This window comes from Phyllostomus discolor, chromosome 4 (genome assembly GCF_004126475.2).
Source record: "Phyllostomus discolor isolate MPI-MPIP mPhyDis1 chromosome 4, mPhyDis1.pri.v3, whole genome shotgun sequence".
In the NCBI taxonomy this organism is placed as follows: domain Eukaryota; kingdom Metazoa; phylum Chordata; class Mammalia; order Chiroptera; family Phyllostomidae; genus Phyllostomus; species Phyllostomus discolor.
In genome coordinates, this window is record NC_040906.2 from 208,292,059 (window position 1) to 208,317,620 (window position 25,562).

Genomic DNA, 25,562 nt, shown 5'->3' on the forward strand with positions numbered 1-25,562 from the left:
CGAGAGAACCCACGCCCGGCTCCCAGGCTCTTCCCGGAGAGAGACATCGTTTGAGACGGGACCCGAACAGGGAGAGCCGCTACCACCGTTGCTACGTCTCAGGCCGTTCTCCCACCCGGGATGCGCACGACCTGCCGCCTTGGAGCCGGAGAGACGTACTCAGGGTGTTTTCTCCAGTTTCTGTGACATCTCGGACGACGATTTTGGGCTGAGCCGGCCCACCGAGGAGCCTGTGGAGAAAAGCAGAGGGGTGGACCCTCGGCCCGCCTGCCACATGGTCACGCCAGACGCACCCCGGGGGACCCAGAAATCACAGAAGCCGCCCCCTGGCCAGAGGAGCAACGGGGAGAGAGGAGCTGAGAGGGAGGAGCTGAGGGGGAGAGACGCAGCGGCCATAGGCCGACTGTGCTTTCGAAATGCGCCTTCGACAAAGACTGGGAGCTCTGGCTCTAAAAGGGCCCGTCTTCTGGACCAGCCTCCCCCGGACGCACGGCCACACAGCTGCTCACCCCGGGAGGGAACGTGGGCCGCCGTGGGCTTCCATCTCCCAAGCCCTCCACTCTCGGCCCCTGAGAACTGACCGTCCGAAGCCCCGGGCAGGCCCTGCGTGTGACCCCTCTGTGCCCCACGACGGTCTCTCGAGAAACCTCTCCGCCCCCACCCTCCCAGGTCTGGAAACCGTGGTCTCAGGGAAACCCCTTTTCCCCTGCCCCCGCCCCAGCCCGCCACGTGAAGAGCAGGTAAGCGTCACAGAAGGCGGCGAGCTGCCTCCTCTCAGGCCCGAGAGAGTTGTCAGCGCACTGAGGCCTGCAGCGGTGGAGGCGCCCCTGCACTTCTGGAACGTTCCACCGAGGAGTGCGAAGCGCCTGACTGACGCTCGCACGAGAGCACCTGCTGCCCCAGGGCGCACCTCCGTGTGGTGGGGTCTCCGGGCGGAACAGCGCTTCCCAGCGCGCACTCCGGTAGCCATGGCGACGGTCAAACAAACAGAGGAGTGTGGGACGCGTGCGGGAGAGGGCTTCCGCGGTCTGCCTGCCAGGCGCGTCTCGGCTGTCACAGGACGCAGAGGAGACGCTCCGACCGCGACTCCTCGCCGAGGAGACACTGCCCCAACGGCGTCAGGATGGCGACGAACACCTTGACGTTATTTCAAATGCCCCCATATCCCTTTTTCTAAAAAAGTTGCCTGTGTCTACCAACTGCCTTTTATATCCTGAGACACATTTATCTGAAACTCGTGCTGAAAATAGCTAATACAATATTTCAACTGCTCGTGGTTAGGAAAGGAAATGATACAATTAGCAGCGTTCACAGACGACAGAAAACGGGAGACATTCCCCTGGGGGAGACGGAGGAGGCAGCAAAGGGAAAATGGGAGTTGGGACCGGAGTGGACGCCGGCCCACAGGCCCCGGGATGGAGGACCCCCCTCCGCCCGGCCGGAGGCTGCGGTCTGCGCTGACGCTGACGAGGAAGGGCGGAGCGCGCCCCACGGGCCTGCCGGTGCGCCCTCTGCCAGGATGCGCTCCTGGGTCTGTGGCCCGGCCTCCTCCGGTCCCTGCCTTTCCTCTGCTCGGTCCTGTGAAGTGGGCGCGCTCAGCACCACGCACGCGAGCGGCAGGAGAGCCAGGCCTGCTGCTCTGCGTTCATACTCCTTCCCGGGGACCAGGGTGTCTGTGCAGCCCGGGAGACCGCGGCTGCCAAGACTCGGGGCTGAAACCGGGGAGAAGTTCGCGCCCAGCCCAGAGTGCCTCCACTGTGGGTCAGCTGTTTCCACAGCAGAGCCTCCCTTGCTGACCGACACGGATGAGGGGCACCCAGGCCTGCACCATCCTGGCCCAAGGAGCCCCCGGAGAGGGGGCGCCGGTGGGGAGGGGGCAGGGAACTGGAACAATTGCGTCTCTCTCCAGCCACAACTGTGCCCGGGGCAGAGAGAGTGAGCTGGCGCCTCTGGGTTCACACACAGTAAACCCTTTCTAACTAAAGGCCTGAACCCGAGCAGGTGCCTCGGCGAGGCCGGCAGAGCCACGGCCCAGAGGTGATTCCAGGAGCGCTGGGCGCCCCTGAATCGCCGGAGACCCCGAGGAGGAGAGGGTTTCTGGGCTGCGGTCACAGGGGTGCGTGGAGATGGGGGGAGGGGCCGGGAGCTGTGCAGTGCGCGCACCTCTGGGAGCCAGGCAAGGCCAGGCGGGGTTCTCCCGGGGCCGCCAGGAGGAGCGCGGCCTGCGGACACCTCGGCCCAGCCCAGCGGGAGCGCGCTGGACTCCAGGTCCCCGGGACCGTGAGAACAAACCCGCGTGTGTGAAGCCCCTAAATCGGTGGTCATCTCACAGCGGGAACGTGAAGCTGGCGCACTTGAGTCGGCAGTAACGAAAGGGGTTGAAATCGCTTTTCTTCCAGAAAAGTCCATCGTACTCGCAGGTGCCTGCGGGGGTGTCGGGGGCGGGGGTCTTGGGGTGCTTCTGGTAAGACACTACGGAAGGGAGGGTCCGGAGGCGTGAGGACTTAGCCCACGCCCAACCATTCTCAAATACATGTGACCATTTTTCTGGCAAGACAGGAGACGCCGAGGACGCCCTTGGCGACCTTCCGGTTTAAGGTCGCCGAAGGCACACTTGGGGCGGGGCGTGTGCAGTGCGGGCGCCCCGCCTAGGGGGCGCTGTTCTCGGGACTGGCGGCTGGGGGAGGGAACCTGGGTGCAGCGTCGTTGCTAAGAGACACGGCACGTGTTACACGGCCGCGTCCTTAGGCCCACGATCCAGGGCCACTGGTTACATTCACCATGCTGTGCGACCACCACCACCAGCCCCGCCCCCCCGTTTTCTCATCCGTGCAAACTGAAATGCTGTCCCCATTAAACAACTGCACCCCCCCTCCCCCCAGGCCCTCGCAACCACCCTTGTGCTGCCTGTCTCTGCGGAGTGGGCTCCTCCGGGGACCCCCATCAGACGGATCACATAGGATCTGTTCTACGTCTGACTTATCTCCCTCGGCACGTTGTCCCGGGGTTCACCACGCGGCTTCGTGTGTCAGGACTCCGTTCCTTCTGACGGCTGAGCGACACGCTAGGGTGTGCATGGACCCCACTCGGTTTTCCGCCTCTCAGTCCGCGCGCATCGGGGCTGTTGCCGCCAGCGGGCTCTCGCGAGTAACGCTGCTGTGGACCCTGGGGCTGGAGCACCAGGCGTGCGCGGGCTCAGCTCTAAGGGGTTCGCTGGGGAGGAGAAGGAACTCGTCACGCGAGGGCTTCTCGCAGTCTCTCTCCGCCGCCGTGGGAGGTGCGCTCCCCGCGGCGGTCCAGCTGGAAAGCTGCACGTCGCCAGGGCGCCGCGAATAATAAATACGTCCACCCCCACCAGTGGGCGCAGAGCAGAGGGGTCAGAACCGGAGGCTGGGGCTGCTCGGGGGCTGCCCAGCGCAGGCCCCACCTTGAGGACGGATTTCCAGCCCATGCAGGGAGGGGACAGGGAGCCGGCCGGTGTTCTGTGCTTGCAGGGCGCGAGGAAACCCACCGGCCCGGAACCCAGGCGCTCCCTGCCCCCAGTCCTGCATCTGCTCTGTTTTCACGGAGAAGGCGCACCCACGCCTAGGCCACAGCAGCCTCACACGCCCCCACACGCCTCCCCTTCAGGGCGGTCCCTGCACAGCCCCAGGGGGGCAGGGGCAGGGGCAGGGGCAGGGGCGGGCGGCTAGGGGCTTCTCCAGCAGCGAGCGCCCGGGGCCAGGCCCTGCCCAGGGCTTGGCGGAGAAATGGGCGGATGTGGGGTGGGTCCCGGGTCAGACGTGCACCCGCGGGCACAGATGCCTACCCTGTCCCCTGCCCCAGAGACTTGGGTGACATAAAAATAACCCTGAGTCCGGCGGGTTTCAGGCCCCGAACAAGAGGCACCGGCTGGAAAGGGGGCTAGGGGCTTGTCTGGGGACAGCGGGGGTCTGCGGCGGGGTCAGCGATGGTGACTGAGACTTCAGCGTCTAGATGTGCCCTCGGGGAAACGCTGCTCCGCCCCGGCCCTTGGCAGCCGCTCCTTCATCGGGGTGCACGACCCGCAGCTCCCAGCTCAGGGGCTCCTCCCCCTCCCCCCTGCACCTGCTCCTCCCCCTCCTCTTCCCCAGCACTGGGGGTCCAGTGGGGTTGGGGGTGTGCGAGGGCGGTAGAGCTTGGGGGGAGCCGGTGCAGAGGGGCCAGGGTGTCAGCAAGGGGTCTCCACACTGGGCAGTGGGCAGTTCTGGGGCTCAAAGCAAGACAGTGTGGGGGGCAGAGAGATTCGAGTACACAGAGGGGGTGCAGTGGCTCACGGTGGCGCGGGGGGGAGCGCGGCAGTGGGGGCTGCAGAAGGGGCCTGGGAAGCCGGCCCTCGTGAGCCCCTCACAGGCCCCCTGTGCCCCCACCACCCGCGCCCCCGCTGGCTGCTGGCGTCAGAGCTGCCTGCGTCAATGCCGCTCAGTGACACACGCAGCTTTTTTTCTGAGCTCCTTTTTCTCAATGAGAGCAGCCTAATGGGGTTTTTATTATCAGGCTCATAAATCAGTCCGCCGGGGCCCTCAGCCAGGCAGGGCGCAGGGCCCCTCCCCCTCCCCCGCCCCCGCGCGAGGGGGCCGGGATGCCTTCCCCCCTTCCCAGGAAAACTTTAAATATTTCATCTGCACGTTGTGAGCCCGCGGTTCTCCAGCGGGGCCTTGGCGCCAGGTAGCCGGTCCTGCAAACGCCGCGCACACAGGAGCGGAGTGAAACGGGGTTTGCAGGCAAAGAGGGCGGTCGGAGGGGACCCGCAGAGTTCCAGCTGCCGCGGCGCACGTCAAACCGACCCCCTGCGGGAGGGGGTTGTGGGTGCCTCGCTCGTGGCTTCTCCTGCCCTGTTTTTTTTTTTTTTTTTTGGCGCGTGTGTGGGTGGGTGTTATTGACACGAAGCAGAACACCAGCTATGAATGCAAATCCAGGAGCAAATACGTCAGCAGCAGCAGCCTGGGCTGCGGAGAGCCGGCCTGCGCCTGCATTCGTCCCGCCGCCTCGTGCGCGCCGATCTCTAGTGAGAGAAAGGGCGCAGGTGCATCTCATTCACGCGTGACCCCCAGCACCCAGCCGGTGGCCCTTCCCAGCTCTGGAGGCGGGAGGCCCAGGTCAGCCCCAGGCGGACTTCCGTCCCGTCCCCACCACGGGGAGGCCCAGAGACCAGGCTGGGGCGGGGGTTCCCTAGGGAGGGAGGGAGGGAGGCCCACCTTCCAGAGGTGGATGCAGGAGAAGGCCCCACCCCGGGGCACCGCCCCTCCGCCTCAGCTGCGGCCGCAGGTGTGCCGGCTGGGGGTCCACGCAGAACCAGAACCGAACCTGTGCAGGCTGCTGGCTGGCACCGGAAGCCGGGTCTCCAGGGCTGCCCTGCTCACACTGCCCCTCCCCCAGCCTCCCCAGACGGCCTCCCACTAAAAGTGGGGCCAGGGGCCCAGGGGCCTGGGAATAAAGTGGCTGCAGAGAGCGTGGCCTGATTCTCTGTGAATTCTCAGTGATGTTCACTCTCTTCCCCCAAACTGCGGCCTCCATGCCTCCAGGTGCCTGTCACTGTCCCCAGGACAGGAGGAGCAGGGGGCCGTCCGGTGGGAGCAGCCCAGGTCCCTAGATGCGCTGGACTTCCGGGCTGGGATGTGGGCGGGGACCAGGGGCGGGCCTGTCCGCTGGGTCCGGGTCTGTGTCTCCCCCGCACCCCACCCGGGCCCAGGAGCTCTCTGTGCGGACCCACAGCAGGACGTGGCCTCTTCAGGGGCATGAACTCTGTTTGCGTCGGTGCGATCAGCTCCTGCCAGGAAAGGGGGGCCCGACCCAGTCAGCTGTTTCCCTGCAGCGGGTGGAGAGGGGAGAGGGCAGCGGAGGGGCAGGAGAGGGGGCGGGGGCGGACCCAGACAGGGGCGTGGGAAACCCGGGTCCCACACCTCCGTGTGCATCGCAGGACGTAACCCCAGACCCTAGCACGACCCTTTTAGGCTGAAAGTGGTCCCCAGCGACTTCAGGGTGAGGACACTGTAGCCCCGAGGACACTTTCGGAAGTCATCCCTGCCGCTTCCCGTCCGGCCCCGATTCCTATATAAAGACCCGGTGTGCGCGTGGCGACGGGCGGACTTCCGGGCGGCCTGCCCACTGCACTGAACACATTTGAAATGGTCTCACTGCAAAACCGTTTTCACACAGAGTCAGAGAGGCAGACACAACGAACGGTGCCAGAAGTCTGGCTCACTTTTTTGCATCTGCAGGAAGGAATGAGAAACACATTTTGCGAATAGGTGCAGGTTCAGATGTCAGTGGAGAGAAACGGGAGGAGGACCCGCTTTGCGGGAGGAAACGGGGCTGCTAAGGGCGGAGGAGTGGGTCGTGCCCCTGGCAGTCACCCGGGCCCGGGGTGGGCGGTGCCTGCCAGCCGCTGGCTCCGCCCCTGCGGCTCCCCGCAGACACGCCCCGCTCTAAAAGACCCGGGCAACCAGCGCCCGGCCGCGGTGCCTCCCCGAGGAGACAGCCGGAGACACGGAGGAAGGGCGCTGCGGTGCTGACCGCGCCGCCTGGGCGTCCTGGGCGCGTGCGTCGTTTGTAGCAACGCCCCGGCAGAGGGAAGCCCGAGCAGGGGCGGTGCTGGGACGCTCTGCAGTGAGGTTCATTGTGCCAGCTCCCTTCCCCTCCCTCCTTTCAGGAGGACTGGATGGTGAGTGCATGCGTGTGCACATGTGCAAACGTGCGTGTGCGCGCGTGTTTGGCCACACACCTCTGCACATACAGAAGCGCCGATCCCAAGGAAGGATTACGAGTCCAGAGAACACGTACTGCCTGTACCTTCTCAAACGCCGTCTGGACATTTTAGATACTTTGTCTCACTACCCACCTTCCTGTTCCTCGCAGGGTGTGGAGGGGAGGCCCGGGAAAGGAGACGCAGTGTGCGCACGCGCAAGTCTCCCCCGGCCGCACAGCCGCCTGCACCGCTCGTGAGCGGACAGACAGCAGTGGATCCACGGCTGGGGAGCAGACATGCACCCTGGCCAGGAGACCCTGGGCCTCTCGCGCGGCTCAGGCTGCACCGGCTGAACACATTGTAATTTTGTTAATTAAAGGAAGGGCTAGGAGGAGAAAAAGCAAAGGAAACGTTAGGGGACTTTACAGATGTTTTCAAATATTTTTTCCCCCGTATGCAAGACTGGCACCGTGAGAGCGGGGAGCGATTTCGTGTCTGAGGACTTTTTTTTTTTGTCACATGCAGTCAGTCCCAGGGGCCCACGGGCTGTGTCAGCACTTCCTCCCCGGAGGATAGGATCTCCTGGCGGCTCCGCCTCTCTCCTCTCCGTGTGCTGCTGTTTCACAGTCTGAGGAAGAAACATTTTAATGTAGTGTCAGTCTTCGTATTTCCTTCCTGTCCGTTACTTTTAGAGTCCCCTCGCTGAAGTGTGCAATTGCATTCCATTCCCAGGGCACCTCGCTGGGTACAGGTGGTGGGGGAGAGGAATCAAGCACAGAGAGTCACGAGCGACCCCGAGTTAACGTCCACCCAGCAGAGGGGTGGAAACCGCCCGGGGACGCCCACCTGCCGGGACTAGCTGCCGGGGGCTCGGCGGGCACACGGAGGACACGTCCGGGGTCCTCGGAAACTCCGCCCCGACGGCTGTCCCGGGGCCCAGGATTAAGGTTCTTGACTGAGTCAGAGCAGCAGGCGTGCCCTGGAGCCTCGAGCAAGGGTACGGGGTGGAGGTGCCGCTCCTCAGAGAGCGGACCCGAGCGGGCAGCCGTCACAGGGACGGTGAGTGGACGCGCATCTGCTTCCCCGGGCTGCCTTCCCAAAGGGCCACAGACCGCCTCGAGGTGGCTCACCAGACAGTTCTCACAGCCCCCGGAGGCCAGAGCCCAAGGTCAGGGCGTGGGCGGGGCTGCGCGCCCTCGGGGACTCTGGGCGGAGTCCTGCCTGCCACTGCTGCTGCCCGAGCCTGGCGGCGGCTGTGGGCCCTCGCCCCTGGGCTCCGCTCGCGGCTGCACCCCCCTGGTGTCCCGCCGCCTGGCACGGCCTTCCCTCCGAGCGCCTCTGCGCTCCCCATTCTCCCTATGCGGACACGGGTCCTGTGCAGGGCACCCGCACGGCCCCATTCTGGCGTGGCTGCACTTGCAAAGCCCCTGCTTGCAAATAAGGTCCTGATCACTGGTTCCCCGGGGGGCTGGGGGGGAGGACGGTGGCGTGTTTTCTCAGAGGACATGCAGGCACCTTGGGGCTGGGCCGCAGGGCGCCTCTGATTCGGTGCAGGAGGGACGGCCCGAGTTTCTCTAACCAGGGGACTCGGGGTAGCAGAGGGAGGAATCTGGGGTTCTCACGTGGCAGCACTTCCCGCCCGAGGTCGGTCCAAGCCTGAGGGAGACCAGGGCGGCGTTAGCAACTGTGGGGATGGACGGACTCGGGCAGGCGCTGAAGAGGTGGCCCAGGGCCACCTGTGGTCCACGAGCCTGGCTTCCCCGATCACCCAGGAAACTCGGGGATAGCAGAGCCCACCCTGGCTCCTGTGGACACTCCGTCCCGGCGACTGTGCAGGGCCTCAGAGCTAACAGCCCTCACTGCCGTTGGCACCCTCCCCCAGCCGCTCCCTCCCGCCGGTGAGTCCCGGGGAGCGAGGACACGCCTTCGGAGGTGGGGCCCCAGGCAGCCTGAGGGGTAGCCGGGTCTCTCCTCTTGCCCTGACGCGTGCCGCGGGGTGTGCCAACTCTTGGCTGACGACACCGTGTGTGCGTCACAGAAATGACTCACGGTCCAAGCCAGGCCAGTGGTGCCCGGCTGCGGCGCACAGAACCCGGAGTCGGGACGAGGGACCCCATGGAACACACGGGGGGTGGGGAGGGGGAGGGGAGGGGGAGAGGGGGCTGGGCCTCCACACTCGGGTCCGACGTTGCCACTCCACCGCCACTGGCTCTCGGCACTGACAATGTATGTGAGTTTTGTGGGGGAGTTTATTTGGGCAAAGGGCTGGACAAATTGAAGAATTAATGAATGTGTGTGTTCACTGAATAAATATGTAGGTGCGTGAGATACACCCACGAACTAAACAAACAGTAACCCCCCCCATTTCTGGGACTGCCATTCTAGGGGGAGAAGCCACACAGTTCGGGACAATTCGCGGGAAGGACAAACACCAGAGTGGAGGGCGACCTGTGCTCTGGGGAGAAACAGACACGGCAGGGTCGTGGGGTTGCGGGGTCACGGTGCAGGGGGAGTGAGCTTCACCCTGACGACGGCACCGGAGCCCAGGGGGAGGCGGTCCAGCAGCTGGCTACCTGGGACCTCCACGGGACTGTGAGACCTGTGCAGAGAATGTTCTGGACACAGGGAAGGGCCGAGGACTAGGACACAAGGAGGCTGGAGGCGCTGCAGGTCATTGCAAGGGTCTGGCTTTCACGGAGTGGCGTGGGCAGCTGGCCATCCCCCGTTGCCCGGGGTCCCTCTGGCTGCAGGGCTGGAATCAGACCGGAGGGGGCAGGAGCGGGCAGCCGGGGGTCCAGCGAAGAGACCCCTGCAGACACCCAAGTGAGAGGCGGCGCCGTGGGAGGCCAGTGTCCCGGCGAGCGTGGGAGGGCGCTGTCGTATGCCGGATGCAGGGAGGCCGGGGACGGGGCTCCCCGTGGGATTCCCTGCGTGACGTCGGGAGAGGGGGGAGACGGGACAGCTCCACAGGAAAGCACCCGTGCTCGGCCGGTCCCGCAGGGGGCCGGGAGGCATGCAGAGCCACACAGCGTGTTCGAGGAAGAGCAACAGACAGATTCTAGGGCTGAACGCTGCAGCCGTGAACAATGAGAAAGCGGCGGGCGAGTTTAAGGTCCGGTCGGCGCCGACGCGGCAGCAGAGAGGCTTCGGGACAGGGAGGTCCCTCGGGGAGACTCCGCAGCACATGACTCGGGGGGACAGGAGTGGGGACGGTCCCACACAGGCCAGAGGCAGCGCAGACGTGGGGGCGCGAGCACCTGAAACTCCGGCAGAGGGAAACGGTCGGGTGGGGGGCCGGCGTCCCCCGACGGGGTCACGGCTGGGACCGCCCCGGAACCGATCAGGGGAATCGGTCCTGGGATCCAGGGAACCCGTGACGCCCACACAGGACACGGGAAAGGTGTCCTCACCCACACGTCACACAGGGACAGAAAGGAGCCAAGGAAGGAAAACAGTCTCTCTCCAAAGGCGTGAAAGGCGGACCGCTGAAGGCCCGCGGAAGGAGAGGGAAGCCCAGAGACAGGGGAGGGGCGGCCCCGGGGGCGGGGGGGGGGGGGGTGAGAAACGAGACAGTGGCCAACCCTCCCGGGCGAGTGAAAAAATACGGACATTCTCATCCCGGCGGTGACGGGGAGGGTTTGTCGCCCCACGCTAAGGGGATGCTGTCGGCACGTCCCTAGACGGGGCGGCAGTGACCTCCGACGGGATGGCGAGTGGAGAGAGAGATAAATGTGTAAGTAAATGCACATGAACCGTGGCCTGGCAGAACAAGAAGAGTCGTGTGCACAGGATTAACACGGGGACGGAAGACGCATGAGGGTCAGACCCTGCAGGGTGACAGCCAGGTGGACGGACCCGAACTGCTCTGAGGTCCCTTGAACCTTCCGGGGGAGGACACGGTTATCCGTGTCCGGCGGCGATCCGGCCCAGATGCGGTGGGTCTCACCAGCGGGGACATGTCCAGGCGGGGGCCTCTAAGCGGGACGAGCGGACAGTCGCACGCTCACCCTAGAGGGTGTCGACACAGGAGTACCTCGCCAATCATTGGCCCAGGGCCTTGCCCCATCCCAGACGGCGGCCACCTGCAGCCCACGGAGTCCTTCGTCCGCGGCCACTCCACCCCCAGATGCGCAGGCGGGAGGACGGCGCTGCAGCTCAGACCCGCGGACGCACAGGGGGGAGGCCCGGAGGGACGAGCCCCAGTCCCCCCGGTCAGAAGGCAGCTCTGCGCTGTGGTCGCAGGAAACACACGGCTTACCAGTCTCTGGGCGGAGCAGGCATCTGGTGCAGGTGCGGCCCGGCGCCTGACCGGTGTCTTTGACGAGACAAAGCAGGACGAGCCGTGTGACGAGGAGTGTGGCTTGCCCGTCGAGTGGGATGGGGTCGGGCTGCTGGTGACCAGGTTCAGAGGGGGGGGCGGGGAGGGAGAGTCAGGCAGGCAGGCAGGCAGGCGCGGGGGCAAGCAGGCGAAGAGCCGCGGTGAGCAGCACTCACTGGCGGAGGCAGCCGGCCCGCTGCGGGTGCAGAATTGCCGAGTCAGCGGGTGCGGAGTGGGGGCCGAGGGCTGCCGGGGCCTGACTCACTTGTTCGGAGGGTTTCTCAGGCCACAGTGTCCACAGCAGCCCACAGGAAGGCGGGGGGGGGGGGGGGGGGGGGGGGCGGCTGCCGCCCACGTGCACTGCCTGGAACTAGCTGGAAGCCGGCCAACTTGGAGCAGGATGCGCCCCTTAAGCTGCACCCTGGCCTCACCGCTGCGCCCCCTCTGCACCGTGGGGACCACAGTGCACCCAGTGGGTGCTTCAGTCCCTCGTAGGCCCGTGCGCAGCCCAGGGCCGTCCTGGGCGCAGGAGGGGGAACCAGGCGGTCGAGTCTCGGCAGCACGCCGGGAGCTGCAGTGTGGGCGCTGGGCGGGCGGAGGTCAGCGCAGTGAAAACCGATTTGTTTAGGGTGGGTCCCTCCGTCGGTGGGCTTCCTGAATGCGCGGGCCGTGTCCTCGCTGGGGGGTGGGCCGGGAGCCTGCTGGCCGGGCGCAGACTCGCTCCCCCAGCGTTTGCGCGGGGGCGGCGTCCCCCCCACCCCCAGGCCCTCGGCGGCTCTGCACGGCGGCTCGCCGGTCGTCTCTGCCTGACCCGCGTCTTCCTGAGAGGCCCCACCACACGCCGGCCGGCGTTCATTTGTAAAACACACAACGTCTGCTTTGGCTGGTGTTTTATGTCCGTTCTCCTTTCCAGGAATTCTGCGGAGGTGCTTTAAACCTCTTTCTCTGTGTCTCGCATGTAAATGCCGCTAGCACTTGGATGGCTCTGTGGCTTTACTGGCCAGCGCACCTCGGGCGTCAGCCGCTCACCCCTGGGGTGGCCACGGGGCAGACGGCGGCGTCAGAGGGAGGGGCACACGTCCGAACAAAACCAGGGAGGCTCCACCCCCGTTTCTTCGGCATAAAACTGGCCCTCGCCCTGGGTCCCCTCCTCCCTCTGCATCCAGGGAAGGTCCCCTCCGCTTCACAGAGAACCCAGGGAAGCTCGATCTGGCGTCAGCAACTCGGGAACACAGGTGAGCAACTCAGGTTTGACTCCTCTAGTCTGGAGGAGCGGATTAGACAGTATCACACTGTAAGCTGAAAAGTTAAGTTGGATTTAGAATTAGAGTGACTGTAAAAACAAAAGTTATAAGAAGAAATAAATGCTTACTATTTTTAGATTTTTAATATTTTTTTTGTCACAGCGGACAGGTCCGTCCGTCACACACAGTAGGGCTCCTACTGCCGAGTTCAGACAGAACTTCTCGGACACGTCGGGGGCGCACCGGGCCCAGGAGGCCTGGCTCCATTCGGTTCCAGGTGAGTTAATTGTCTACAAAAAAACTAGCCAAGAGCCTCCAGGAGAACAAAATATAATCCACCGTTGATGGAACATATTATACATGTCTAGCTTTTATGCTATATTTAGAGGAGGAAAACTTCAAAGCCATTATAAATGTGGCCACAGAACTTAAACAAAGTATGGAATCGGTGAAGTAATAGAAAATCTCAACATAGAAATAGAAGCTGTTAAAAATCAGACACTCTGGGGCTGAAAGGTACAATAACTTAAAAAAATAAAGAAATAAAACTTCATACGGGAATGGCTGGAGAAAACAATCGGTAAATTAAAAATAACAATCGCTAGAAATCCTCTGGCCGGAGGTAAACCGTAAAAGACGGAAGATAGATGAACAGTCTGGGGGCTCACAGGAGAGTGTCACCCCCCTCCACGTACACAGGCGTGTTCTCGGGGAGAAGGTGGGTAGGAAGGGGTAAAAAGTTATTATAAGGAGCAACGGCCAAGTCGTCTTAGTGTTGATAAATAACCCGAATCCAGTCAAAGAGCCAAAAGTGCATCAAACCCCAGGTAAGACACACATACCCACACGCGGATGCATGCAGTCGAACTGCTGAGAGCCACGGGCAGAGAGACAGCGCGGGAACCAGTGGGGAAGGTGACGTGTCACACAGTGGGAAATGACGCAGCCCGGCCAGGCTGACACGCCGCGGTGGCCTGTCCCCAGCAGTGGGGTGCAAGGCAGAGAACCCAGAAGTCTACGTCCAGTAAAACCGTCATTCCGGCATGAAGGAGACACAAAGGTGTCCCTCAATAAACAACAGCAGAGATCATTTGTAGGTAAAACACCTGTGCTACCATAAACCCTAGATGAAATTTTTCAAGCTGAAGGGAAAGAACCCTAGGTGGTAACTATGCGGTAAATATAACATGTAAGAGTGTGTGTGTGTGTGTTCTCTCAATTTCTTTAAAAGACGTCATTTGAAGCAAGCATGTAAACATCATACTGTTAAGTTTGTTAGGCTCACAGGGACATTCTGTGTAACAACATTAGCCCAAAGGAAGCAGCAGAGAATACTACCATATTAGTGCAAAGTTTCTACATTTTACTGGAATCTGTCAGTGTTAATTTGAAGGCTACTGGATATAACTATAAATTATATATTTTAATTCCTAGAACCACTAAATTAATAAAAAATATCCATAAATTTGACATTCGGACTTCCAGTCAAGATGGAGGCATAGGTAGATATACTTTGCCTCCTCGCACCACCAAAACAAGGACAACAACAAATTTAACAACAAAAAGCAACCAGAACTGCCAGAAAATTGAACTGTGTGGAAGTCTGACAACCCAGACCGGTAGGAGGGGTGGACATGGGCAGCTGGGCAGAGAGGACTCGAGGCAAGGCGGCACCAGGCAAGGCCGTGGCTGGTGGAGCAGGCGGTCCCACATTCATGTGCAGATAAACCAGGAGGAACAACTGGGGAGCAAGACGGACCGCACAACCCAGGCTCCAGTGCAGGGCAATAAAGCCTCAGAACCTCCGACTATAAAAACCTGTGGGAGTTGTGATGCCAGGAGAAACTGCCAGTCTCACAGGAGAGTTCATGGGAGAGACCCAAAGTTCCTAGAGTGCACACAAACCCACCCACCCGGGAGTCGGCACCAAAAGGACCCAACTTGCTCATGGGCAGGGCAGGAAGTGGCTGAAAGCTGGCTGAGAGCTGAACAAGCGGCATTGTTCCCTCTCAGGCCCCTCCTCCACATACAGTGGAGTGACGGGGTTGCCCCGCCCTGGCAAACACCTAAGGCTCCGCCCCTTACTATGTAACAGGCGTGCTGAGACAAATAAAAAATGGCCCAAATGAAAGAACAGATCAAAGCTCCAGAAAAAATACCACTAAGTGACCAGGAGATAGCCAACCCATCAGATGCAGAGTTCAAAACACTGGTGATCAGGATGCTCACAGAACTGACTGAGCTGGGTCAAAAAATGAAGGAAGAAATGAAGGCTACCCAAAGTGAAAGAAAGCAAAATGTACAGGGAACCAACAGTGAAAGGAAGGAAACCGGAACTCAAATCAATGATTTGGAACAAAAGGAAGAAATAAACATCCTACCCAAACAGAATGAAGAGACAAGAATTCAATAAAATGAGGAGAGGCTTAGGAACCTCCAGGACAACTTTAAACTTTCCAACATCTGAATCATAGGGGTACCAGAAGGGGAAGAAGGGCAAGAAATGGAAAATTTATTTGAACAAATAATGAAGGAGAACTTCCCCAATCTGGCAAAGGAAATAGACTTCCAGGAAGTCCAGGAAGCTCAGAGAGTCCCAAAGAAGTTGGACCCAAGGAGGAACATACCAAGGCACACCATAATTACATTAGCCAAGATTACAGATAAGGAGAGAATCTTAAAAGCAGCAAGAGGAAAGGAGACAGTCACCTACAAATGTGTTCCCATAAGTCTATCAGCTGATTTCTTAAATGAAATCTTACAAGCAAGAAGGGGCTTGGAAGACGTATTCCAAGTCATGAAAGGCAAGGACCTACATCCAAGATCGCTCTACCCAGCAAAGTTATCATTTAGAATGGGAGGGCAGATAAAGTGCTTCTCAGATAAGGGTCAAGTTAAAGGAGTTCATCATCACCAAGCCCTTATTATATGAAATGTTAAAGGACTTATCTGATGAAAAGAAGATCAAAAACTATAAACAGTAAAATGACAACAAACTCACAACTATCAACAACTGAACCTAAAAAAAAAAAACAAACTAAGCAAACAACTAGAACAGGAACCAAATCACAGAAACAGAGATCACATGGAGGGTTATCAGCAGGGAGGGGTTGGGGGAGGAGAGAGGGGGAAAAGGTACAGAGAATAAGTAGCATAAATGGTAGGTACAAAGCAGACAGGGGGAGGTTAAGAACAGTATAGGAAATGGAGAAGCCAAAGAACTTACATGTACGACCCACGGGCATGAACTAAGTGGGGGGATGTGAGTGGGAGGGGGGTGCAAGGTGGGGGGAATAAAGGGGGAAAATGGGACAACTGTAATAGCGTAATGAATAAAATATATTAAAAATATATCAATAAATGTATTGCTATACTACAAATTATGCTTAACCCAAAAGAAGAGATAAAAAAAGAGCAAATGGCAGATCCAAATTCAATCATATTAACACTTATAGACAATTAACCTAAACACTTCAGCCGCACGGACAAAGTGACTAAGGATGTAATGGGGGGAATGCCTTGCCCGCCCGTCTCCGAGCCGTGGGGTCACAGGGCTGGAGCTATTGTTGCCTATCTGTGTATCATTCTTGACCTTAAACCACTCATTTACATCTCGTCTGTCTCGAGGGGCCCAAAAGCAGTGTAGGTAGTCTTTAATTAATCCTGAGATCGGGGGACGGTGACTGCAAAGCCTGTGTCCCCATATCCACTTGCGGAAATAAGCGCGCGGATGCAAGTTGGTGGCATCTGGGGGCCCCACGTCCCCACTTGCTGGGTGTGACCGCTGAAATGACGAGGGTCTTGGGTGACATTTTGGGTCAGGGGCTGTGCGGGCTCAGGGAGCCCAAGTCCTCTGGGAAAAGGTGGGAGGTTTTACAGGGAGAGGGGGCACTTTGTTCGTGCGGACCAGCTCCGCCCTTCAGGCCAGCCCTCCTGAGTGCAGGAGGAGGAGGAGGAGCTCGGAAAGGCGGCTGTGTCAGCAGCGTCTGTCTCCTGCCAGCGTCCTGGAGTTGTCCGCGTGACATCCCATCAGGTGACCCCCTCGGCTCCGGTCCAACCGCGAACAGTTGACCGCTGGGCCAGTCGGAGTTCGGACCAGCGACCGGCTACTGTGGGCCGGACAAGGCAGTGTGCACCTTACTTCCTGCTTCCCCGAGAAGAAGGTAATGAATCCTTTATTCAAATACAGAAACAATAAAAATAATAAAAATAAATAAACACGCCAGCCTAGGAGCAGAGATCGTCAACCTGGATACAAAGACCCAATCCCGTTATATATGGTTTACAAGACAGAAGAAAAAATAAATGCTTACTATTTTTAGGTTTTTAATAAATTTTAAATTCAAAGATATGTACATACATATATATATATATATTTAATTTACATATATATTAAAAGCACGGGAAAAGATACATCATGGAAACAGCAAGCAGGAGAAAGCCAGAATGGCTGCATGAATGCCAGACAAAACAGACCGTGAAACGAGGAACATCATTAGAGAGGAAAAACCAAAGGGACAGCCAAGAATGGAAATCAGCTAAACCAAGCCGGCCCTCTGAAAGACCATTAGAACTGGTCATCGCCAACCAGCCCGAGCAGGACCAGTAAGAGGACAAAGAGAGCACCAGCATCGGGACCGGAGGGGACCGCACCAGAGCCGCCTTCCGAAGCAGAGAGCCCCGGGCCCCGGGGTTCACTAGGGAGCCCCACCGGATATTTAGGGGGGAAGCGCGTGGGCTCTTGGTCGTTTCCCCCGCAGGACAGAACCGGAGGGAGTGCTGCCAGCCTCAGTGTGCGCGGCCGGCGTCCCCCCTGCTGCCCAGGCCACAGACAGGCACCGTGAGAAAACTATGAAGCCACAGGCCTTAGGAACACGGGCGCGAACTTCCTCGACAAAGTCTCGGCAGGTCGGACCCAACGGTGCAAATCGACCAGTGCGATGCACGCCCGCAGCAGAGTGCAAGGACGCACCGCGGCAGGACCATCCGGTAGGTGCCAGGAGAGCACCCGGCACGACCCAGCGCTCACTCGTGGTGGAAGCGCTGGGGTGGGGGCTTTCCTGAGGTCAGAGGGGAGGCAGGGCTGTCCCCGCCCGTCACCACCTTCCAGCACAGCACGGGTGCTGGCCAGTGCCGCTGCCTCTGCCTGCCACACCCAGATGTCACCCACACACGGGGCACGGCTCGGGTTTCGGGCACGCCATGCGATGATGGCTCGGCCGGCACCACCGCGCTCCGCTGCCACCCATCATCTCACCCCGATACAAGCAGGAAACAGAGGAAGGAGAGTGTCCTCCTTGGAGGGGTGGACACTCTCGGGATGGACTCTCTTCGCCCCCTGCAGCACCCTTCGGTCGTGTTCACTGCGGTCGGCACCCGGACCTCGCGTCCTGAGTTCGAGTCTGCCTCCTAACGCGACGCTGTCACCCACTTTCCCAAAACTGAGGGGAAGTCCGACCGCTGAAGGCGGAGGGCGCTCGCCTGCCAGTGGCGTTGGGCTGGCGGCAGAGGCGACGTGGGGCTGTGGGCGCACGCTGTCACGGGAGGACCGTGCCGGCCTCGGAGTGGGGGCCCTGCTCAGAGTGGACCCGACATGCCCCTCAACTCGGGGCGTGTCAGTGCGCCCTGATGACGCTCCTTCAACAAACCGGTTTCTAACAAACGGAAAGAAGTGAAGCTCGGCAGCCCGAGACCCCAAGCCAGGCTCTGGGTGCCGTGTGGAGTGACAGGGGTCCCCCTGGGGTGGCTGGGGCGCCCTTCCCTCCCCAGGGTGTGCTGGGGAGACGGCAGCCGCTCCACAGAGCCCAACCCAGACTCTTCCCGATCCACCCAAATGCCTTGAACCAGAGGAGACGGGGCAGCGGTCAGAGCCCCAGAACCTTCCGCCCGCTCCCGCCAATGCGGCAGGAGAGCGCTGAGTCAGCCTCCGGCCGCCTCCCCCCCCCCCCCCCCCCACCCCCGCCCAGCCCGGGCAGGGCTGGCCTGCGGCCCCTCCTCCCACGGTGCTTTCGCTCTCCAGGCTCTGCCGGGCCTTCCCCGCTGCAGAGCAAACCTATTAAAAATTCACCACATCCCACATGAAACGGACTACATGGGTTTAGTGAAATTGCAGGAAACCAGTTGGGACAACGTTATGTTTTGCGGACATTTAGTTAAACGTTTATTTATTTCAAGTTTTCCGTGTTTTTCCCACCCACAAATTGCAGCCATTTTTTTTTCCCTTTGGAGCTCTTCACCGCCCCAGAAACACCCGTGGGGCAGGGACGCCCCCCTCCCCCCCGCACCTACCTGGTCTCTCCCTGTACAGGTGCCCTGGCTGCCTGCTGAGGCTTGGTTTGTTTGTTTGTTTGTTTGTGTTTTAAACTTGTATTTCATTTAAAGAGAGCTCCCTCACCCAAGCAACAGGGTGGGGAGGGCGGGGCAGGGTGGGCTCCCTGCGTCGTCCTCAGCCATGTGAGGCACCTGGGGACCACCCGAACACGGTGGCTGGGACTCCGGCCCCGCTCCTCTAGCCCCGCTCCCCCAGCCCCGCTCCTCCAGCCCCGCTCCCCCAGCCCCGCTCCCCCAGCCCCACTAAGTCACAGATCCCAGGCCTCGTCCAGCGGGTTCCCAGCCCTCTGCCCGCCCCACAGGTCTGGCCGGCCCCGAGGCTCTGCGTCTGTATCCAGCCCCCAGCGGCACAGCCCTCGTCTGGATGGGCTCCTTCCTCGCAGAGCCTGACTCCTGGAGACCCACCTAAGGGGTTACTAGGGAGGACCCCCAGAGGGGCCACTGGCAGAAGGGACCTTCCCTGGCCCCAGGGTCCGGGCGCTGGAGCAAGCAGTTTATGGGTCCCTGGGCCGGCCAACTGCTCCCCCACCTCCCAGGCAGTTCTTCCAGACGGGGCACGACCAGCCGTCGGAAGCCACCGTGCACCGCAGCCGGGGCGCGGGGGAGGGGACTGTGGGTCCTGGGTTACAGCCCCGACACTGCACCGTGAGGAGAGCTCTGGTTCCTGAGCTGGTGGCACCCACAAACAGGGGTCTTCCCACCACTTCGGATTTCCAGGGGACACACCCACAACAAAGGTCATTTCCAGGAGCTTCCCAGGGGTTCCAACTGCAGCCAAGTTTGGGAGGCACTGGCTGCCGACTGGAGTTTCATCGGCTTGAACTGTGGCCCAGGAATTGCGACCCTGGAGGCGGTACTCCGGGGCCGGCGGTGCTCCAGGCACCTAGCAGGTGCAGGCTGACTGGTGCTGCTCTGGGCGGCTGCTCCAGGCCAGTTGTCTCTGCGGAGCCTTGGGAGGTGGGGAGGGAGCCCCGGCCAAGGACAGGCGGTCGTGCTGGCCACAGCACGATGGCAACCGCGCCCCCTCGCAGGGCGAGGGACACAGCGTCCCTGGGCTGGAAGGTGTCCCCTCCCCGAGGCAGGGTTCTTCTCCGGCACTGTGAGGATCCGAGAAGGGAGACACCCCCTTTGGGTTGCTTGTGGGAATCGGGGGTGGGGGGCCTCAGCGGCTCCCACAGCCGTGAGTAACAGGAGGCTTTTAGCTCGGCCTCGGCCCGTGGCCCAGGCAGGCCGGCCGAGGGTGCAAGCATGTGGGGAGAGCCCCAGACCCCTTCGCCCTCCCGGGCTGGCGGGGGAGTTTTCCCGGCACGCTGCCGGGGGTCCCTCAGGCTGAGCCGCAACGATGCACAGGCCGCTTGCTCCTGGCCAGGCTCCGAGTACCAGCGCCCTGAGAGCGGATGCTGCAGGTTGCCGACCTATGATTCTCCACCCTCTCGTTTTTAAGACACGCCAGGTGGCGTCACCCCCACAGGAAGGCTCCACGGGACAGCACGGGTGGGAACCCCCAGCATGTGGCCAAGAATCACAGGTCCTCAGGTTTAAAATGTGTGGGTTCTGAATTCGAAATATCACCAGAATTTGAGAAAGATCCTAGCGGGAGGAAGAGAGATGAGATTTATTCTCCGACCCAGAAAACTAAAACGTGGAACAAAACAAAATTTTCATGGTAAATAATGAATTTTAAAGATACTGATGGTGTACGATGAAAATAATAAAACCACGTGCTGGGGTCTGTAGCGGATGGAACAGCGAAGCACATCAGAACAGCAGTGAGCAGTGAGGGGGCGGGGGGTGGGGGTGCTCACGGACTGTCCGCCACGGGCTCCTTCACCACGCATGACGCACGCGTGACAAGTGTATCTCAGGTCACACGAAGGGTGACTTGGTACACGGCAGACCCCAAAGCGGCCATGTACACACACCAAACAATGCAGCTCACAGTCCAGCGATGGCCATAAGGTGGGATTGTTAGAAGCAGTCTATAGAGAAAGATGGTGAAAGAGAAGACCGACAGCAGATGGGGAACCAAGAGCAAGAACAAGATAAGAGATCTGGACACAAGCCTACGGGTACCAGCGCAAGTGGTCGAATCCAGGGGCCTCTGCCAAGGACCAGGCAGCAACCGTCTCGTGCAAGGCAGACAGTGTGATCTCTGCTGTCGTGGCAAGAAATCAGCCGCAGGCATCCCCCAAATAAACGGGCCGGCTGCGTTCCAGCCCCATTTATTTATAAAACCAGATGGCGGCTTTGGCCTGAGGGCCGTCGCTGGCTGACTTCTGGGCTCAACAGTGTGATTTAAAGGCAGAGATGTGTGTGTGCGTACACACACACACACACACACGTATGTGTATACATACGTACATATATGTGCACGCACATACTGAGATGCTAGTAGTAAAATATTGAAAAATACAGTATTAGAGCACTAGTCAGAAAATGCTGCAGTAGCCAGTTTAACCTTAGACAAAGTAAATTTCAAAGCAAAGAATTCACTAAGGACAAGGAGGAACATTTTATGGCGACAAGAAGATCGGCTCATTCTGAGGACATACAATGCGAACTGGATATTCACGCCGCAGGTCTCTGAAACCCTTGCAGCAAACGCTGGTAGGACTGAAGGGAGAAACAGACAGACTTATATTCCAGCTGGAGCTTGCAGCACCTCTCCGTAACTGATGAAACACGGGGACAGCAGAGCAGTAAAGACACAGGAGTCCTGACAAACACTAACATGCACTTGTTCTCACAGACGTCTATAAAAACGCCCTCCCCCAGCCGCAGAACGCACGCTCATTTCGAGGGCATCTGGAGCGTGTACCGACACTGACCACAGTCGGGGCCAGGAGACAAGAGTCCCCAGTCTCAAAGCACTGGAGTCATGCAAAGTGTGTCCTGTGAACAAAATGTTTGCAGACCAGTTACTGACTGTGAATTAAAAGTCAGGAACAGAAATGTACTCGGTAAATCTCGAACTGTTTGGAAATGAAACACTCTTAAATATGCAGCGTTTCAAAGAAAAAGCCAATGGAAAAATTAGGAAATATCTGTTTGGGATAAGAACAAAAACAGCCTATTGAAACGCATGAGATGCAGCCAAAGCAGCGCTTAAAGGAAAATTTATAGCATCAAATGCTTCTGTTCGGAAAGGAGGCATGGTTCAGATCAACGGGCAGGACTTCCGTATGGCAGAGTGGATACCTCAACAAATCCTCTCCCCCAGAAAAAAAATCATCACTTGCAAATAACAACAACTATTTTTAAAAGTAACAACTGTCCTGAGCTGCACAGCCTCTGGGAACACGGGACTGGCTGCCGCCCGGGACTGCGCAGGCGCACGAACGGCCCCGGGAGGCCGCGGCAAAAGGAAGGACAGGAAAGCAGAGCACAGACCACGGTGGCCACGGGACTCCCTGTTCTCTGTCTCCAGATCCTCACCGTCCATGAGAAGGGAACGGGTTCGTGGACAATGCGATCAAAGCTCACACTAGAACACTGAGAAGCCCCGTGGAATCCTCAGGAGACAAACCAGCTCACTCTTACACCTGCAGGTCGCAGGGTATAACAAACGGAGCCCCTTTAAAACAGAACCAGAGCCGCCGCCTGCCCAATCCTCGGACCCCTGGAAGGCCAAACAGGACAAAATGGCCTTCGTATGCAGCCTAAGCGACCTCGTGTCTCCTAGACAACGGTGTGCAAAGGGGACAAGGGAGCAGAGATGATGACCACCCGGCGGGTGAGTGCTGGGCTGAACACTACAGTCATTCACTCTGTTCTCTGCGCCGATAGCCACGCCTCCCTGCTCTGGGGATCCCGCCCCCTTCTTGTTCCCACCAGTGTCCCCTGCCCTTGTCTCCCGACGAGCCCACTGTCTGGTCTTCTGCCTGGATCAGCGACTCCCGAACAACTCCTTCTATTGATCTCACATAAGTGCTTCTCGCCTCTCTCCTTCTGAAAGCCTTTCATCTTCAGGTTAGCAGTTATTGCTTGGACAATGTAGAAGTTCCACATCGAAGACTTCCTGCGGCCCAGGCTGCGGAAACCACCTGTGGCTGTGAGCGAACACCCAGCTGCTCACCTACCGATCACTCACGGGGACCCACGAGGTGCCCGGCACTTGGCCAAGTGCCGAGGTTTCCTGGGGCTGACGCCACACGGCCCGCAGATGAGCGGCTTCGAGCGGCAGAGATCTGTCCTGACACCCCGGAAGCCGGGAGTCTGAATTCAGGGGCCAGCTGGGCCGCATGCCCCGAGAGGTGCAGGGGAGGATCCGCCCTTGTTCCCAGGCTCCCGTGTGGGCTGGTGTTCCCACACCCTGGCGCCCCCTGGCTCCTAGACACATCACTCCAGGCTCGCCCCCGAGGGCCCTCGGCCGTCTTCCCCGCCTCTGTCTCCCCGTGACCGCTCCCGGGAGGCCCCGGGCCTGCGGGGTCAAGGGCCCGCCCTGCTCCCGGGCGACTGCGTCTCAATACCTGCGTCTGCAGTGACCCCCTTTCCCACGTGCTCGCCGCCTCAGATGCTGGGCCTGAGACGCGAACCTGTTCTGGGGACACAGTTCAACCAGTGACGTGCAGGTTTAGCAGAATGGAAGTGAGTAATGTATGTTAATACTGTTTTATCCAGCCTCCTTAAAACTAATTGTTTTTTTTACTTTCATCGCATACAAAATATATCCAATCCACCCAGTTTTCCGGCTTTCCTCGGTGCTTCAAACTCGGAGAAGAGTCTCTCTGTACTTCTCTCGCCGCAGCCACCTCGTGTCCACGCAGACCACCACTCAGTCCACGACCGACCGGGGCCTCGGCCGCGCCTTCTCCCTGGGGCTCCCGCACCTCCAGTACATCACACCCGCACGCCCGAGCCCCCTGAACCTCCCTGGAGCCAGGCCACGCCTCCGCCAGGCTCTGCCTCGGGCTGGGACCAGGGCGCGCCGCCACCCCTGCACTGAGAAGGTTCTAGAGACTCCACATCGCTCCCTTCACCCAGAGACCACATCCCTGCACCGCCTGCCGTCCAATACCCATAAACCACCGCTTTCTGCCGTTGGCTGGTTTTCTGGTGCTTAGGCTGGGAGGGTGACCCAGAGGCTGCTGCCCCCTCTGGGCAGGCAGGACAGGTGGCCAGCAGTGACCGGGAAGGCCCTGTGTGGACATGGTGAACACGTGTCCTCTGGGCCGCACCCCCACGTCGCCAGCTCGTGGGTGTCCCAGCCCCCGCTTGTGTACGCACCATGCCCGCTTCTCCAGGACCCTCGCCCCACTGCCCGCCACGGCAGTGCTGGCGCGCCCTCCACCCAGCGAGACGGCCGCCACGGCCCCAGCCCTCCGGGCCGGCCCAGCTCGGCGTGTGTGTGCACCGTCTCCTGGGGCCCCTGCCGGGGCGACGGACCCCGTGTTGCGGGAAAGGGCCCTCCCTGGGAGAGCTGCACTTGGCAGGGAGACCCTCCGGGGAAGAGGGAAGGCAGGGGACCCCGTCCGATCGCTTCGGTCACGCCGACAACCACACCTCGTGACGAAAGGTGTTTTCCAGAAGAGCCCTGACCCACTGCGGTTTCAGCGGAAGGCACACCCATAGCAGGCCAACCCAGAGTGTGCGTGTCTGTGGCACGCTGTCCCCTGGAGGGTGTGGCACCGGGCACACAGATACCTGAGTATGGAATGCAGGCAACGGCAGCGTGCCCCGCCTGGTGAGCTGCCCCCCAGCTCCGGGCCAGCCTCTCAGGTCCTGGTGGGCATGAAGGACCAGGTTCCAGCCCATCCCTGTGTGGGCCTCGGGCCCCTGCCAGGGACAGTTTCCGATCCGGAGCGCCCTCCCACCGCCCCCCCACACACACACACAGCCCCTCTGAGCCCTTGGCCACCTGGTGCACCCTCGCCCCCCTCCCCCCACCCGTCATCAGGGTTTGGTGCCGTTTGTCTCGTGCGCAGAAGGGAAGCTGGGGCCGCTGTTCACCGCGGCCTGGACCTGGGACGGTCCTCCCCACTCACCAGACGGAGGTCGGGGGGGCCAGACTTTGCGTCCCCATCGGCCAGCACGGGCCGTGGCTCCCCAGGGCCGCGGACGGTGACCAGAGAGAGCCGCAGCGTGAGCCAACGGCCGCCGGTGTGCCTGGCACCCCTCGGGCTGCATGGGCGGGCCTCCCACCAACCACATTCCATTCGATGTTTTCTCCAAAACTCCGGTTGAGAACCAGGGGCTGTAACTGCCTGATGGTCCTGTGCAGAGGGGGACAGAGACTGAGCCAGGCCAGGCTCGGGCCACCGGCCCCGGGCACGGGGGACAGCACACGGCAGGGCACAGGCCCACACTGCGTCCCGGGCCTGGGGGTGGGAATGGAACCCCTTCTCTCCGGCAGCTCAGGCCCCGGACACCCAGGGAGGCCTGACACACTCACTCATTCTCTCTCTCTCTCTCTCTCTTTCTCGTCCCCGCCTGTCCTGGCCTCACCTGGGTGGCTCCAGAATCCAAACGCTCCTGCCCCTTTCCCGGCTGCTCCCCTGCTGTGAGCCTCCAGCCGCCCACAGAGACCCTGCAAAGTGTAAACCCCACACTGTCACCCTCACCCTGCACCCCCAACCCTCAGGCTTCTCCATTTCCTTCCGGACCAAAGGTGAGACCTGCCCACAAGTCCCCCCCTGCACCGCACCTCCCAGCCCTGGACGCAGTAATCGAGCGTGGGTCCCAGGGTAGGGCTTTGGCCAGCCACACTCGTCCCCCGGACACCTGCCGGGCTCACTCCTTCTCCTTTGAGCCGCAGCCCCGGTCACTGCTGAGAAGGCCCACCCCGTCTCCCTGCCCTGAGAACCCCAGCCTGCCTGCCCTCCCCACCCTGAACGATGTATTGATCTGTGTGGGCTTTGCTGTCTCCCCTGGTAGGCGTGCCGTCCCCTCTGGGCAGGGCTCTGTTTGTCGTGTCCTCGAGTGTGTCTTGGGCGCCCGGGGCAGAGCCCGGCCCCTGACAGGTGCT